Here is a 16,648-nt window from a genome sequence, read left to right as displayed (position 1 = left end):
CCCACTGGGGCTGAGCAGCTGAGCCTGAGCCAGGATGCCCCAAAAAGGTGCCAGGCCACCGTCAAAATGCTGGGGGGCTGAAGCTGGTCCCTCCGGGAGTGCAGAGGGACACGGCAGACTGGAGAGAGGCTTGCGCAGCTGCGCAGTGGCAGGAGGAGATGCAGCTCAGTCCCTGGGTGAACAGAGCTTCACTGCACTCCTGTGCTTCGGTTTCCCTATCGCTGGGCAGCCACAACATCTCTCTGTGGCTGACAATGGAAAAGTAAAGGCACCAAGCCCCAGAGCAGGTGGAGAGCCCAGGCTAGGGAGGAAGGGGGCACACTCAAAGGGACCCTGTGCCCTTTGCCATGGGCAATAAGTACATGAGAGCAGGAACTGCAGCCAGGGGCTCCTTCCAGGCGCAGGGCAGCTGCAGGATGACTTTTTTGGGCCTCGGCTCCAACAGGCCTGCAGCTCCTTCCAGCACCTACAATATGCAGAATCTAAGGCTCCTGTTGGAGTAGTTACAAAGTTTGGGATTTTTCTGGCTGGCTTTCAGCATTATTAATATTAAAACTCCCAAGCCTGCCATGCCCTGGCTTTCCAGGAGGCCTTTGGAGCTCCTGCGTGCTAATTGAAGCGAGGAAAGCAGCCAAGTCATCAGTGTGAACAGCTTTCCTCCTGAGTATTCCTTAATCGCTGGAGTTACCAACCCGTGGCAGAGCTCAGCACTCTCCATGGCCAGCCTCAGGCCTGCCCAGTTCTCCTGCTCCTGCACTGAAATTCTGCTTGCAGGCAGGAACGCATCCTTGTGCCACTGTTTGGGGCTGCTGGAGGCCCCAGCACTCTGTGGATTGGGTTGGCTTTCCTGCAATCCCCCTGCCAAAAAGCCTCCTGTGCCCAGCAGGACAGGCATGGAGAGAACAGGGACCTGGGACCACAGGTTGTGCTCATGCTGAATCAGTCAAATCCAGGCACCCACAGCTCCATGGGGTTTGTATCCTGGTGCCAAAAGGGCATCTGAACAGGGAGGTGGTGTTTGCTGCCATGGGAGAGCCTGGGGCACGGGGCACAGATGTGTGAGGTTATGCACCTCTGTGTCCATGCCTGCGCTGTGCTCCTCTCCAGGGCCTTTCCCCACTCTGCCTCAGGGGATTTAACAAGGCTGCTTCCCTTTCTCTTCCCCACCATGCTGGTCCACCCTCCCCTGAGCTACTAAATGTGTCCTAACTTCGGAATTGCCGTGGAACAGTTTTGCCTATTTTACCCAAATGCCCCACAACCAGCTGGCTCTGGTTTCCGCTGTGGGGCTCTGGTGGGAGGATGGGCGGGGCCGTGGTGCAGCATCCTGCCAGCACACCATGGGCACTGCTGTGGCACCCCAGCAGCCTGCCTGTTTGGGATGCTCAAAGGGCAGGAAAAGGACAGCTGAGGGGGAGCGTACACAGATAAAGGGGGTTGGGAAGGGTGTGGGCACGTGCTCCAGGTGCTCACTACACCAGCACCCCTCCTGCCCCTGGGGATGGAACACCTGTGGCCCTAGACCAGTGGCCATGTCATCCTGGACACTCTTTCAGCCCCACAGCACCAGGGTGGGTGAGGGAGGGGAGGTCTGTCCCTTATCCCTTGGCTATTCAGATGCTGTTTTGACCGGTTCTGGCTCGGGAACTGCCTGGTCCAGGTTTCTCCGCTGGAGTGGAAAAAAAAGGATGGTTTTAATTGACTCGCCATCTGCAGCAACGTGGACACAATTTGCAGCCCTGGGGGGTGGAGTGGGGGGGGCTCTTGTTGTTGGAAAAAACTAAAAACAGATGGGGGCTGGGATCCTGGAGCCTGGGGCCTGTGGCTACATCCAGCATGATTATCCCCTGTCCAGGCAGCCCACACTGTTCTGAGCCCTTGGGCATCGTCCAATGCCAGGCTCTCCCATGGGAGATGCCCCAGCCTTGCAGAAATGCTGGAACATGCAGATTTGGAGGGCAAAGAAATGGTTTTCCCAGCTGAGACTCTTCCCTGCCTCTGGCAGCGAGCCGTCGATCAGCAGCCAGACAGCCCCGGGGCGCTGGGCTGGAGCTGCGCTGAGCCCGAGGGGCTGCGGGCAGGCCAGTGTCAGCCCTGCTGCAGGCAGGAGTGACCCAGGGAGCGAGCCAGAGCCTGGCCATGGGGAAAGCCTGACCCCCCTGGCCCCCCTGGGGCACCCACAGAGCCCGGCGGGCTGGCAGGGCTGAGCAGCTCCGGCCCCTTGCCAGGTATGGGAGCGGGTGCGGGGTGCTGCTCACCGTCTCCGCCGGGAGGGAGCTTGAATGAATGGGAGACGATTTCATGTCAAAAACGTTTTCACAGGAATTTGTCACCACCTACAAAAATCTCTTTATCTCCACCCTTTCTTTTTTCCCCTTTAGCAGTAACCAGACCTGAGGGGTGCGTACATGCAGGTGCAATTGAGAAACAGAGACTGGGCCTTTTTTGCTCCAGTTCCTAAGAAAAATTTATTTGGTGCTTGTTCCCCTCCTCCAAAGCCTGGTTTGGGGAGAGAAACTACTTCCTGCAGCGCGAAAAAACAGGCAAGAGAGAGACTGCATTTTTCCCAGCATATCCCACTGCGGTTCTCCCAGGACCCCGTCCTGGGCACCCCAAAACATCTGTCGGCTCTGGGAGCCGCTTAAATCCCACCGCCCCCCAGCCCCATCCGTCTCCCCGGCGGGATGTGCCCGCAGCATCATTAGCGCTCGTCTAGTCGCCGCCGCGGCGGTTTGAACCTGTTTGAAATGCACTTGAAAAGGGTGGATTTGATGGGAGGAATGTGACGGGTTTTTGTTCTCCGAGCCCCCCGGTTGAAGCTCTGCGTAATGAAGAGCTGTGACTTTCACTCGGGTTATTTTGGGATGGACTACTTTTTTTTCCGAGCTGGTGGAAGACCATCAAAGCGGCGCTTTGAAAAATGTCCCAGTGTATAAATAACTCTGCTGAGAGCAGAATATCGCGGGCTCCCGCGCGCGGCGCGCCGAGGCAGACGGCATCTGCCGTGCGACGTTGCATTATAAAAAGGAATTATTCATCCCTTCCTCTAATTAACTGGGTACAGCTCCCCCGCGCAGGAGCGATGGCCCGGCATGGGGAGCACTCCCGGCCATGCCAGCAGAGCGGATGCTGCTCCCGAGGTCCCTCCGTGTGTCCCCCCCGGCCCCCCACCCCTCCCAGCCCCGGCAGCGGGTGGGAGCGGCAAGCTGGTGCTGCCTTGCCATGGTGGAACAGCGAGGTGGGCGAGATGGTGTGGGAAAACCCGAGTGTCTGCGGGACTCGCTGTGGCTGGAAAACACCTGATCTGCTGCCTAGGCATCCCTCCCACCGAAATCCGAGCAAAGGGGAGCAAGTCCTTGGTACCCTGCTAGCTCACAGCCTCCAAGGCTGGGGTTTTTTGGTGCCTGCATCTTGCTGGGTGTGTGTGAGTGCTACATGGGGCATCGCCCCAGAAACAGCCTGCAGCCACAGGAGCCACATAGCTGTGACAGACTCAGAGACACACGACTCAGTCACACCCAAGGGTGGGTTTTCAGGAGATATGGGAGGGATAGGACCAGCAAAGGGAGCCCTGTGCCCCCCACCCCAGAGGGAAGTGGCCATGGTGGCAGCAGCCAGGCAGGCTCAGCACCACGGCTGTGCCCTGGCAAGGACACAGTACTGGGGACCTCCCGGGAGGGAGACTAATTTTAGGAGTGCTCCGGAGGGGCTATTTTGGATCCTTTGCTCTGCGTGAGTCACCTGCTATTTTTCAACCCCACTGGGGCTATTTCCGTGGCAGGGTGATTTACACAGCCTGGGACAATGCTGCTGGCACTCTCCTGGGGTCTTGGAGTCCAAAGCAATGCTGGGTGCACAACCCACCCCCCAAAGAGGCTGCAGAGAGGTCCCCAGGCTGCCTGCTGGGGCTCCCAGCAACTCCTGGGATGCCCACAGCAGGGTGGACCAACCTGGAGCCCATCCCACCATCCTGCCACCTTCTCTAAGGACTGCATGGTTGGGCTTGGAGTTCCTTGTTCCTCTTCCTCCATTGTTTCTGAGGAGAGATGGATGGGGCGAGGTTGGAAACTGTGGTGGGGTAGTGATGCAGCTGGTGGTTATGGGGAGGGAGACATCTCTGCCTTGGGTGCTTGGGGCTGAACATCGCTGCTCCCCACCACACTGGGCTCCTCCCTCCCCAAAACCTGCCGCTTCGGAGCCCGCCAGGCAAAAACCTGTCTGTTTCGGGGTTGTCAGAGCAACGTGATGCACCTTTCAGTTACCACGGCAACCTCGGAGAGAAGTTTTTAAAATTCAGGCAAGGTAATTTCTCCTTGCGCTGCGATTTCGTTATCGCTTGGCTTGCCATTCCCCAGGGAAGCAGCGTCCTGCCTCACTCCTCCGCCAGCAAGGTGGGATCTCGGAGATAAGAAAGGCAGAGCTGTGAGGAGGGGGAGTGAGCGGGTGCTCTCCCTGCACCCCGTTAACAGCTCTGGCCCCAGAGACGTAGGCTGGTAATTAATGAGCTTGGGGGGGGCAGGTGATGAGCTCTGAGCTTAGGCAGAGCAGAGAGATGGGCGAGAGAGAGGAGGAGGAACGAAGGCAAGGGTGGATGGTGAGGCGGGTTGACAGGACAGAAGAAGGAGTGGAGGCAAGGGTGGTTGGTGTCTGGTGGATAGATAGGGGAGCAGGAGGGATGGAGACAAACATAGGTGGTGGGGCAGACGCCTGGGTGAGTCATGCCAGGGTACCCTGCTAGCACCCTGCTCTGCCTGCGTGGGTGGATGGATGGATGGATGGATGGATGGACGGATGCATGGATATCTCCAGCTACCAACCAGATAATGGACAAAGAAACCATCCTGGGGTGGGTCACCAGGCCTGTGTAACCCCAGCAGTTTGCACTGCTGTCCCATCATTTCTCCCTAGGAGGAGCAGAGCTGCTGTTCTGTCATGCCTTCATCTCCCAGCCCTGCACAGACTGTGGGTCTCTCTCGTGCTGCCCCACACCCTGCAGGAGTAGGAAGGGGATCCTGCAGCACTGGCAAAGCCTTGATGGCCTCATCCAGCCCAGCCCCCTCCTGCTTACCCCAGTCCAGAGGAGAAACCCAGGACTAATATTATGGTTTGGAGGGTCAGAGAAGCCATAGGGTTGAAGGTCCATTTTGTGAAGGGGAGGGAGAGGCAGGCACGAACACAGGGCTGCTTGTTCTCTGCCTGCCCTGCCCCATGGGCTGTGTGGCTGCCGGAGAGCACATGGGCCTGAGGAGCACGCTGGCCCCAGCCCATATGTTGTTTATCATAAAGAGCTAACAAGCTTAATTAGGGATGTGTCTGTGATAAGGTTATCAACTCGTAAACACTCAGGTCCCCCTGACAGGAGCCCAGCAGTTACTGACTGAGCCCCTCATCAGGGAGCAGAGCAAATCTGGTCAGGGGATGTTCACTCTGGAAGGTTTTGTTCTGCCTGTGGCGCTGGTGGCTGGGGCAGGGCATGCGGGGCTGCACTGGTGGGAGGGAAGAGGCAGAAGGCAGAGCTGGATTCTGCTCCACAGGATCAATTCCTGCCTGCAGGACAAGCTCTTGCCCCACCATTAAGTTTCACCCACTGGTAGGGACAGAAGGGGCATTCCCAGCCCTTCAGATGGAGGTGCCCATAGGAACAGCCAGGTTCCAAGGGGGGACCTGTGGACACGTCTTGTGAGGACACGGCCCCCAGGGAGAGGCTTGGCCAGCAAGAGAGCCCAGGAGGGAGGCGCAGTGTGGGAGCTCCTGGCTACGAAGGCGGTGAAGGCTCCTTTCCAGTTCTCTGAGTTTCTTGAGCGAGAATCTGACAGCCCTGAGCAAGGCTCCCCGTCCTTGTGGGCTGTTGGCACAGTCTCACATGCTGCTGGGAGCCGGCTGTTCTGTCCCCTCTGCTGCATGTTCACTCTAGAACCTAATGGTGGGAGCTGAGGGGGCAGCTTTGACAGCCAGCGCGAGCGTGCACCAGCAGGGACGTGTTCCTACTGGAAGGTGCTGTGGACAGGACGTAAACAGGGCTGTGGACAAGCCACCATCTCCAGGGCTTGGTACCCACTGTCAAGTCTGGCAGATTCATTCCTCCATGCAAGCAACAGCAATTCCCACTCCCTGGCTGCTTTTGCTAATGGAGCTGGCCCTGGGCGAGGGCTACAGCACGTGGGATGCTCATCTTCAGCCATCTTTCCTGGGGACTCAGGCTGTCACTGTCCCCTGCAGGGGCTGCCATCAGCCCGGGGGGACAAGGCAGCATCTTGTCACCGGTACCTGCTGCAGTGCCTTCCCTAATGACGAGCTCCGCTTGCCTGTCCCCTCAATTAACTCTGCTGTGCCGGCTCATTAGGCTGCACACGCTGAGACACGCTGCAGCAGAAGGGATGCTGCAGTCTCACAGGCGTGCAGTGCCCGCTCAGAGATCCCTAGGAGGAGCAGAGCTGCTGTGTGTGTTTGTGTGCGTGTGTGTGTGTCTGTGTGTCTGTGTGTGTGTGTGTGTGTGCGTGTGTGTGTGTGCGTGTGAGTGTGAGTGTGTGTGTGTGTGTTTGTGTGCGTGTGTGTGCCCACAGCTGTGCCCGCTGCTGCTCACACACATGTGCTGGCACACGCGTGTGCCCGGACACGCAGGCACTGCTGACCCCGTGTGCTCCAGCAGCACCCGCAGCCCAGCGCCTGCTCCCCCGCTCTTCCCGCCGACTGCAGCAACCGAAGGCAATGGAAACTTTTGCAGGGAAAGTGCGTGGAGCTGCTGTCTGCGGGCTGGGGCTTTGCCAGGTCCCCGCAGCGCCCACCCTGAGCTGCCGTGGGCAGGATGCTGCCCCGGGCGTCTCGCCGCCCCCCCTAAGCCGGAGGACGTGCGGGCACAGCGGCCACGTCTCGCACATCGGCCCTGCCCGCGGCCCTTGGCTCCGTCCGGGAGGGCAGCAGGTGACGGAAAGCGAGCCCCGGCCTGGAAGGGGATGAAAGGCGGCTCGCAGCTGCGGACACCCGACGCCACCTGCCCGGGCTGGCGGGAAGGATCCGGGATGTCCTTGCTCCCACGGGCAGATCGCCATCCGGCGGAGGCGTGAGGGCTCTCCGAACGCTGGGTGCCCGTCAGAGGAACCGTGGGGTCCCGCCAGCTCCTGGGGCCCCAGATGAGCTATGGCTGGGAATCCCAGAGCCGCCACGTCCTAACCCATGGAACGGAGCCAGGCAACCCCTACCTTGCCTCAGTTTACCCCCTGCCAAAAGCCTCCCGTCCCTGACGTCTGCTCTGGGGAGGACACGTGGATGCCTGGGCCGTGGGAGCAGAGGGGAGGTCTAACCAGACAGCCCCCAGTTAGGGTTTACCCTGCTCCCTCCCTGCAGCTGAGCACCAGGATGCTTTTCTGAGAGCAGCCATGCCCCAAGCCCCCTGCTGCCCGGCGGGGCCATCTTCATCGCCACGGGGGTAAATCCGAGCTCGAGGGAAGGCTGAGGAATTTCTGTGCTGGCCACCTGGGACTCAGCCCCGTCCTGCTCCGGCAGCCCTTTCCCCTCCGTCAGCGCCTGCCATGTGAGTCCCCTGCCGCCGCCTCCTCCTGCCTAATCCCCCACTCCATAAATCACACACACCCCCCGCCCGGGCTGTCCCGCGGGTCTGGGGTCTGCCAGCTTGTTTGAAGTAGCCAAAGCATCCTCTGAATGAGCTGCCCCAGCCCTCCAAGGCACGGAGGCCCCCCCAGCTCAAGCAGCACTGTCTGGTGCGCCCTGTGTCGGAGTCTCCCCGCTTCAGTAGCAGCAGCAACTCTGTCACCTCCCTGTTTCTCACACCTCCATCCCAGGGCGCCAGTAAATCCCCTGACCCACAGCTGCCCTGGAAATTTTTTCCTACTGTGTCTCCTGCCTTCTCAACGCCTTTGACTCCACAGCCTCCACTCCCAGCCCGTCTCCTGCCCGCGTCCTCCCGCTCAGCTCCCGCCCTCAGCCCTGCAGGACCCCAGGATCGGTCCTGCCCGCGGGCCCTGGCTCCGGCATCCCGCTGCCGGGTCGCCATCTCCGGAGGGGAGCCCGTGGCTGGTCATTACCCCCACGCCGAGACATCCTGCTGCAACATTCCCGTGCTTGAGGGGGCGAGGAAGGGGGGGCGGGAAGAAATAGTAAGCCAGTTTTGAAGTCTGTCACCTTCCTGCAAAGCTGGACGAGTCTTAAGATAGCAATCCTGGGAGCTGGGAAATGTGTTTTCTCTGAATTTGTGGCAGGTTTGTAGCTCAGGTGAATGCTCCCGGCTCCGGGTGATTCATCCCAATTTAATTTCCCAGCTGGCTTTGGCACAGCTCGGTGTCTCTCAGCCCCGAGAGCATCTCCCCGAGACATCGAAGCCCCGGGATGTTTTTCTCCTCCATCCCTTCTTTGGTTGGAGTAGGATATTCGGTAAATCACATCCCTCCTTTGGCACGGCCGCCCACCTCCCTCCCACGCCGCAGCCCGGAGCTGCCCCCGGCTGCTTTGATCCCTGCCCCGGGGTCGTGTCCCGCCGGGGTGCCTGGACATCCCGCCCCCGCCTGATGGGCATCCCTGGGCACCTCCCAGCTCCCTGGGGAGCAGCCGGGACGGATGGATCTGTACCTGCCCCCTTCACTGAACGCTGTGTCACACGAGTCCCGAGCAGGGTCTGCCTCCAAACTTCCTTGCTGCCTCCCAGGTACCCCCAGCAGGCTGGGGGCAAAGCCCTGAACCCCGGCCTGAGCAAAGGGGGTCCTTCTGGCCAGGACCCCTCCCAAAAGGTGGTGGGGAGCACCTGCATTTCACTCCAGTGGCTCTTCCAGCCCGGCCTGGCGCTAACCTTCGGTGCAGCAGCAGCTCCCCCCACCCACCCTCCCTGGTGGGTTGCATATTTTTAGCTGACAAAGACAAGGGGAAAAAAAAGAGAGAGAGAGAAGAGAAACAAAGAAGAAAAAGGCTCCTTTTCTGTGGGATTTTGAAAAAAATGGAAATTACCCTGCAGAGGAGGGGAGAAGGGCCAGGGGGTTTCAAAGCATCTTCTTCTCCCTGGAAGTGATGTGGAGAAGATGCTCCAGGCCATGTGGCCTTTAGTGGCTTTGAAGTTCAGGCAGCAGCTGGGGAGGGATGTGGTGAAGGGCAAGGCAGGGAGACAGCTTCCCAAAGGCACGTGCCAGCATCGGCATCGGCTGCCTGAGCCTCCCTCGACCCCCAGCTGGAGCCTGACCTTGGAGAGCTGGCAGCCCCCTGGCAAGGAGGCAGCCCGGGGTGATGGAGCCCTGGGAGCACTGGGAAGTGGTCCCGGCTGCAGGGAGGGATGGGCTCAGATCCCACATCCCGCTCTCGCTGGGCCTGCCGGTTGCCACGGCGACCCGGGAGCAGAGCATCTTTTCCACGGGATGTTGCTGGGAAAGGGAGAGGCAGGTTGTGTTTCTGGGAGAGGGCTGGGGAATCAGGATGGGGCTCTCCCAATTCCTTCAGTCTCCATAAAGAACCCTTGCACCAGAATTCCCACCACAAGCCCAGTCTGGCTGGGCTGACCATCCTTCCTCCAGCCCAGAGGGATGCTGGGGTTGGCTGGGCCACGCCAGGCTGTGACCATCCATCCATTTGTCCTTGCTGGAATGAGGCAGCCACCACTGGACACATCCCAGGGAAGGATCTTGGAGCTGAGCGATCGCTGAGTCACGCAGCCAAAAATCCTCTCCAACTGCCTGGTGCTCTTTTATCCCTGCGAGCTGATCCAGCTCCCGGACCAACTTCTTTGGGAGGACCCACGTGCATGGACGTGTCCCAGTTTCTTGCAGCCCTTGAGCCATTCCAGCTGCCTCTGTCCTGTCCTTTCCAGCTCCTCTGTGCACACCAATGCCCACAGCTGCACCACTGACCCACTTACGTGGCACACCAGCACGCCAGGGCTGTGCCTCAGAGCTGCTGGCCCCCACCCTCTGCCCACATTCCCTTCCCGTGCCATGGACACCCCAGAAAATTGGGAAGTTATCTTAAAACTATTGAGTTATTCAGTTGTCCTTCTCACACAGACAACACTGAGCATCTCCCTGTATTTGAGGGGGCTGGAAATGGCTCCAGCAGCAGTGAAGCACAGCCCAGGCACTCTGGATGCTGACCAGGGCAGCCCTTGATGTGAGGATGATGCTCCTCCTGGCCCAGAGGCCTGGCTCCTGGTGCCACCTCCTGCATGGCCACTGCAGCCATGGGACACTGGTCCCAGTCATGTCCCCAGCCTCTCCCTAAAACAGGAAAAGAGCCTTGTAGCCCTTCAAAATAGCAGTATTCATAAATTTAGTGTGCATGGGGATGTGTTGGAGGGGACACAGCCACATTGTGACACATCCCAGCCATCCTGTGCACACCCCTGTGCTCCCATGTCCCTCTACAGCCCCCCCAGCACAGAGCACCCCATGGCAAAGTGGAGGGTGCTGGGACTGCCTCACTGGGACCCAGAGCCACCAGTCCAGGTCTGTTTTCCACTGGCACAGCTCCTGCCCATTTCCATGGCAGCCTGTGGGTGACACAGATGTGGTCTCACGCCATGCTTTGGTCCCACGTGAGCCAGAGGGCACCAGGAATGCTGTCATGGCCGGGCATGGGCACCAGGATGCTCCTGCTGCTGCAGAGCCTGGGGCTGTGCTTGTGGGGCCAGGCTGAAGGATGGATGAGGTGGGGCTGGCTTCACCCAAAGGCAGGGGATGGCTTCTTTCTCTGGAGCATGGAGAGCTGCAAGGATGGATGACCTCAGCACTGCCAGCCAGACTGCAGGAATGCTAGGAGCGGGCATCCCACTCGTCCCTCTGGCTTAAAAACCATCATGGGGCAGAGCAGGAGGGGTACCATGGTTAGGCTTGGTGCAGGCAGCACCAGCCACCCTCTGCCCACGGTCCTGGGAAGGGCTTGTGTGTCAGCACTGCCATCCCAGCCCTCCTGGATTGCAGCTGGGAAGTGAAAAGCCTCAGTCCTGGGGGCAGTGCTTACTTCAGCAGCTCCCGTTTCGGGAGTGTCAGCCTCTCCCAGCCCCTCTCAGCCTCTCCCAGCTCCATGCCCATCAGTACATCACACTGCAGACACCACCAGGCACTCATCCCCCCCCTCACGCTCTCCTGTTGTGCCTGGAGACCCCCAGCAGGACGTGACCCCGCCCTTCCAGGCGGCTATCGACCGCCAAGCCCTCACTGCCATCGGCAGGAGCTGCTCTTCGAACGCCTTTGCCGTGGGCGCTGGGCAGGACATCGATCGTCAGCCGCCTTTCATGTCCCCACTGCCCCTCTTTCCCGGCAGAGCCCCGGCCGGGCTGCTCCCTGCCCCAGACACGGCTTCTCCCAGTGCCTGCCATGCTCACAGCCCCTCAGCCCCCTGTCCCATGGCCCCGCTGCCAGCTGTGCTACCCTCCTGCCTCAGTTTCCCCAGCAGCAGAGCTCAGAGCTTGGTGAGCCTGCGGCAGCGCCGCCTCAGCGTCCGGGCTGGGGGCAGCTCCGCCAGGTGCAGGGCACACCTGGATAGCCAAACCTGCTCTGCCAGGGGATGGCAGGCTGATTGTCCCCATGTCACCATGACACACCCACTGGATGCCTCTGCTAGATCTCTCGCCTCACTGGGACCTCACTGGGACCTCACTGGGACCTCACTGGGACATCACTGGGACCTCACTCCTCCCCTCTGGGTCAGAGCCCCTGCTGCTGCCAGGGGTCCCACCGGGGCACCCGCTCCAGCACAGCCCCCCGTTGGTTTTCCCAGCTCGTCACGGTGCAAGGCAGAGGAGATGACATCCCTGCTCCTGCCAAGACAAACACGGCGCCTTCCAAACACGCAGGGCTTGGCAAGCCCACGCCTCGGCCATCGATCACCGAGCCCGCCGTGCTGCAGCCCACAGCAGCCCATCCGTGAGCACAGCAGGGGAGAGGGACCGGGGGGCTTGGGGGGTCTCAACAAACCCCCCACGCCTCTCCCCGCACCGCCAGCTGATTCTCTGTGGAGAATCCACATTCACACCCTGCCTGGGGCTGGGCTGGGGGCTTGCCCCGGGCTCCTGACGCCCGCAGGGTGCTGGGCAATGTCAGGGGTCCGTCCCTACCCCCGGCACGCAGAGAGCGCCCGGGGCAGGGACAGCTCGTCCCTGGGGTGGCTGTGCCGAAGGGTGCCCTGCAGCTGCTGGCTTAGCCCCAGGCAGAAAGTTGGCCAGAGGCAGCTCCAGGCTCTTACAATAATAAACCGCGCTCAGGCGAGCATTTGTCACTGGGCTGGAGCGGGAAAGGACCAGATATCCCAAACATCTGGGGGAGGGAGCGTGGGAGGCAGAGGGCAGGCAGGGAGGTCCTGGAGGGGCCGGAGAGGGTCTGTCCTCTCCACAGTGTCCTAAGATGGTGGCAGCAGAGCGTGGCATCACCACGTCAACCCTTCCAGAGGGCTCAATTCAGCCTGGAGGAGCAAATCCTGCTCCTCCCTCGCATCCCGTCCCCTGCAGCGGTTCCTGAGCTGGGAGCTGCTAAGGTTTCAGTGCGAAGCTGGTGTCTCTGAGAGCTGTAGAGGGGGGCACAGGCAGCTGGTGGGGGCTGGGGGATGGAGGCTGTTCTCGTGGCATTGCCAGGCTAAGCCAGACTGGAAGAGGAGTCTGTGACATTGCTGTCTCCGTGCACCGAGGTGTGCCCATCCCAGGAGCCACCCTGGGGGGAATCCCGGGGCCGCTGTGCCCTCCTGCCTCCTTTACTGGCCACATCTGCAGGGAACATCTGCATCTGGAGCTCTCCCGGGGGCTGGGGCACCCCCAGCATTGCTTCCTACAGTGGGGTGGGAAGGGCAGAGGGTGATGGCTCAGGGAAGGTCCAGCCCCTCATCTCTCACCCTCTGCCTCCCCTGCAGCCCTCTCAGCGGGCCTGCCCTGCAGCACAGCTCCTCTCTTCTCCCGTCCTGCATCCACCATTATCCCCAGCCCCTGCATCCCCTTGCCCTTCCCAGCTCTCCTGCGCTGCCCTCAGGGTGGGTGCCCAGGATGGTGCCAGGCTGCGGGCACCCTGGGGACCTGGGTGACCACCGTGGCTGCCCAGCCGGCCCTGGGGGCGCTGGCAGTGCGGGGGTCGCTGCTGGGAGTCAAACCGCGGCGGGCAGCGGGGGGCAGAGGCGCTTGCTGCTGCTGCGGGACGAGGAGCGGGGCAGCAGAGGGTTAAGCAGCGCCTGGCGGCGGGAAGGGGACCGGGAGGAGGGGGGAGATGGAGGAGTTTGTTTAATAGCTGGAGACAAGCTATGCAGCTGTGCAGGTCGGACGGGCCCTGCAGCCCCCGGCCCCCGCCACCCCCTCCCCGGCCGTGCCCGGGCAGGCAGAGCAGGCAGCGGGCAGGAGGGCAGGCAGGCTGGCACGGCGCTGGCAGCTGGGGAGCCTCAGCAGGGTTATAAAAAGCAGGAATGCTTCCCCCAGAGCAGCACACGGCAGGCGATGCCTGCCAGCCCGGCAGGGGATGGCGGCACCGCCCGGGAGGTGACACCGAGGGCACCCCGGGTGCTGGGGGACGCTTTGGTGCTGGGGCATGACCCAAAGGGCTGAGCGGGTGCTCAGCTCCCTGCGGGCTCCCTGGGGTGGGTGGCAGTGGGCTGGTCCCCAGGCTGGCTCAGAGGGGCCACCAAATCTGGTCCAGGCATCTCTGCACTGCTGTGCCACCTGCATTGCCCAGCTCCCTGCTGGCATCAGGGGACTCCCTGGGGACACCCACCCTGGTGCTCGCTGGCATCCCCAGGCTGGGGCAGGCGACACAGGCACCCCTGGCCCCGAGGAGGAGGCGTGAGACGACGGGCAGGTGGGGGACAGATGGCCAGAGCACGGAGCTGGCACGGGCTGAGCTGAGGCATCCAAGAGCTGCCAGGGGCCTCTGCACCACCCTGCAGCAGGGCCAGGAGGGAGAGGGGACAGGCTGGGAATGGGGGGAATGGGCACAGAAACAGGGATGAGCACAAGGATAGCAAGGAGAACAGAAATTGGGACAGGAAAAGGGATGGGAATGAGGACAGGAATCATGGTGAGGACAGGAAAAGGGACAGAGATGGGAATGAGGACAGGGACAGGGATGGGAATGGGGACAGGAAAAAGGATCAAAATGAGAATGGGAATAGGTATAGGGGTGAGAATGGGGTGGAGATGGAGACAAAGATGGAGATAGGAATTGGGGCAGGAACAGGAATGAAGACAGGGATAGGGTACTGGGTAGGTAGTGACTATCCACCCCAGGCCTGGCAGGGGCTGAGGAGGCAAAAAGCAGCTTGCAGGAGCTGGAATAGGCAGGCAGTCACCCTCAACCATGGCATGGATGTGGCCACATAAGCACTTCCCATCCCTGGTGCTGGGGGAAGAGCTCATGGAGTGGGGAAGGGTCCAAGGGTCAATGCAGGAACAGAGGATGCAGTGACCCACCCCTCAGAAAGGCTTGGAAGTGTAAAGAAGCTGGGGGCCAATTAACCTCACTGGCTAATTAGGACAGGAAGCCACAGGCTTAAACTGCAGCAGGGGAGAAGGAAGTTACGGGAAGGCTGATTTATAACTGTGGGGACTTGGGAGAGTTAATGGCTCAGTTCTGGGTTAATGATATACCGAGACATGCAGGACCCTTTCCGTGCCAGCAAGCCATGGATCATGGGGATGAGAGGGGCTGGTGGGGACACAGCTGCTCCTTTGTGGGTCTCCAGGACACCCACACCTGTTCTGGGGGCCAGGTCTCAGGAGGGTGGGCGCTCCCTCTCGCTCCCTCTTCTGCCTGGTGTCACACCAACGCAGCTCGAGGGAGCACCCGCAGCCCCCCAGCACAGGCAGGGACTGGAGAGCAGCCTCAGGATGTGGCTGCCCAACTTTAATTCGCTGCCAAATGTGTGTCACCACCCCCAGAACTGAAGCTGGAGGCTGCACCGGAGCCCAGTGGCCCTGGAGTGCCTGGGGGGGCCGGGTGACCTGCCACCACCACAGCCCGGTGTGCCGAGGCGCCGGCACAGGGGACAAGGTGCCCCAAAGCATCACCCAGCTCACCAGCTGCCAGGAGAGAAAGTGAGACTGGAAATTCAGGACAGCCTTTGTGTTTGGACCAGATCACGAGAGACTGGGGCTCTGAGGGGAAAATAAAACCTCTCCTTAGAAATTCTTTTATCCCAGGGAGCTCCCGCGTATCGAGTTTCGGGCCATTTATTTGTGCTGCTGACTGAGGCCATTGCTGCTGCCCTCCCTCACACAGAGTGGCTGGTGATGAGAATCCGGCCGCAAACTCCTCATTTTTCAGAGGAAGACAGAGCAGATGTGTGAGGGTGAAGGACGGCGCCAGCTTATTTCTGTGGAGCCATCCCTGGGAAAAGAAGAGGCAGCAGGGGGCAGATCACAGTGGGGCTGGGAGCAGACACCCTCTTTGCCTCCTTCCCAAGCACCAGCAGTGCCTGGGTGACAAGGTGACCCTGCCTGGGTGGAAACCCTGCCCTGAGAACTTTCCCCTCTTCCTGTGGGGTACTTGGGGGAATGGAGGGGCACTGGGACAGGGTCTGTGCTCAGGGGAGAATTTTTCCAGGAGCAATGTCTGCTTGTGGGTGGCTACTGCTCTCCATTCCTTGGTCTTTGTGCCGGGATGCCTTGGCTCCCCCTGCCCTGCTCCTATCCAAGAAGCCTTGGCTCAGAGGAAATGATGGGTCTTAGATTAGGGCACCTTCTGCTCCAGCACCCCTTGCTGCAGTTTTTCAGCATCCTTAAAGCCTCATTACCCCACTTGGGAACAGGTAAGCAGAAGGAGAGGCTGCAAACCTCTGGATGGGTCCTCTTAGGCCACGGGGGAAGGTCCTGTTGGGATTGGGGGGCATGGGGCCAAGCCCTGTGGTGCTTGCGAGGGGTTGTACCCATATCTGGGTGAGGAGGCCCGGACAGAGGCCCCCAGCTTGGCAGAAACAGAGCAAGGGAACTGGGGCACATGCCTGGCACTTGGGGGACTCCAAGGTGTCCCCTTCAGGCAGGAAGGACCAGAGCAGAGCTACAGAGCTCAGCTGCACAGCCAGTCGTTGCCTTGGGTGTGCAGGGGGACGGTGCTGGGCAGGAGAGAAGGGTCCCGGGAAGGGATAGCCAGGAACCAGCAGATCCTGGATGCCAGGCACAGGTACTGAGCTGGGATCACCCAGGTGCCAGCAGGGCAGCGGATGCTGTGCAACCAGAGCGGGCAGGGGTCACCTGCCTGCCCTGGGCTGGGGCCGGGGGTCACCGGCGGGGGTACCGGGGGCGGGGGCGGCAGAATGAGCAAGGTGGGGCTAGGGACGGCGCCCCGCTCCCAGCATTTGGAGATGTCGTGTCTGCGAGGCGGCTTTGGTTTCTCAGCGGAGCCGGAGCTCTCACAAAGCCGCCGACTCGCCGGGGCTCGGCTCCCCGCAGACCCCGCCGCCCCGGGCCGCCCCCCGCCGCGGCAGACAAAGGAGGGACGGCACTTATTTATCCGCCTCCTTCCCGGGACCGGCGGGAGGGTGGCGGGCTGCGGAGGTGCGGCGAGCCACCGGCGGGCAGGCACGGCGCGGCGGGGCACCGCCTGCACCCCGCAACAAAGGGCCGGAGCAGGAGGTGAGCGGCGGGGCGGCGCCGGGGCTCGAACCTGCGGCCCGGGGCGGTGGGAGTGGCCGGGGGCGCGTCCATGCGCAGGACGCCCCCCGCGGCGGGCCCGACTATCCACCCCAGGCC

Source organism: Onychostruthus taczanowskii, unplaced genomic scaffold (assembly GCF_017590055.1).
Source record: "Onychostruthus taczanowskii isolate IOZ18803 unplaced genomic scaffold, ASM1759005v1 scaffold9, whole genome shotgun sequence".
Classification (NCBI taxonomy): Eukaryota; Metazoa; Chordata; class Aves; order Passeriformes; family Passeridae; genus Onychostruthus; species Onychostruthus taczanowskii.
This window is presented reverse-complemented; position numbering follows the sequence as displayed.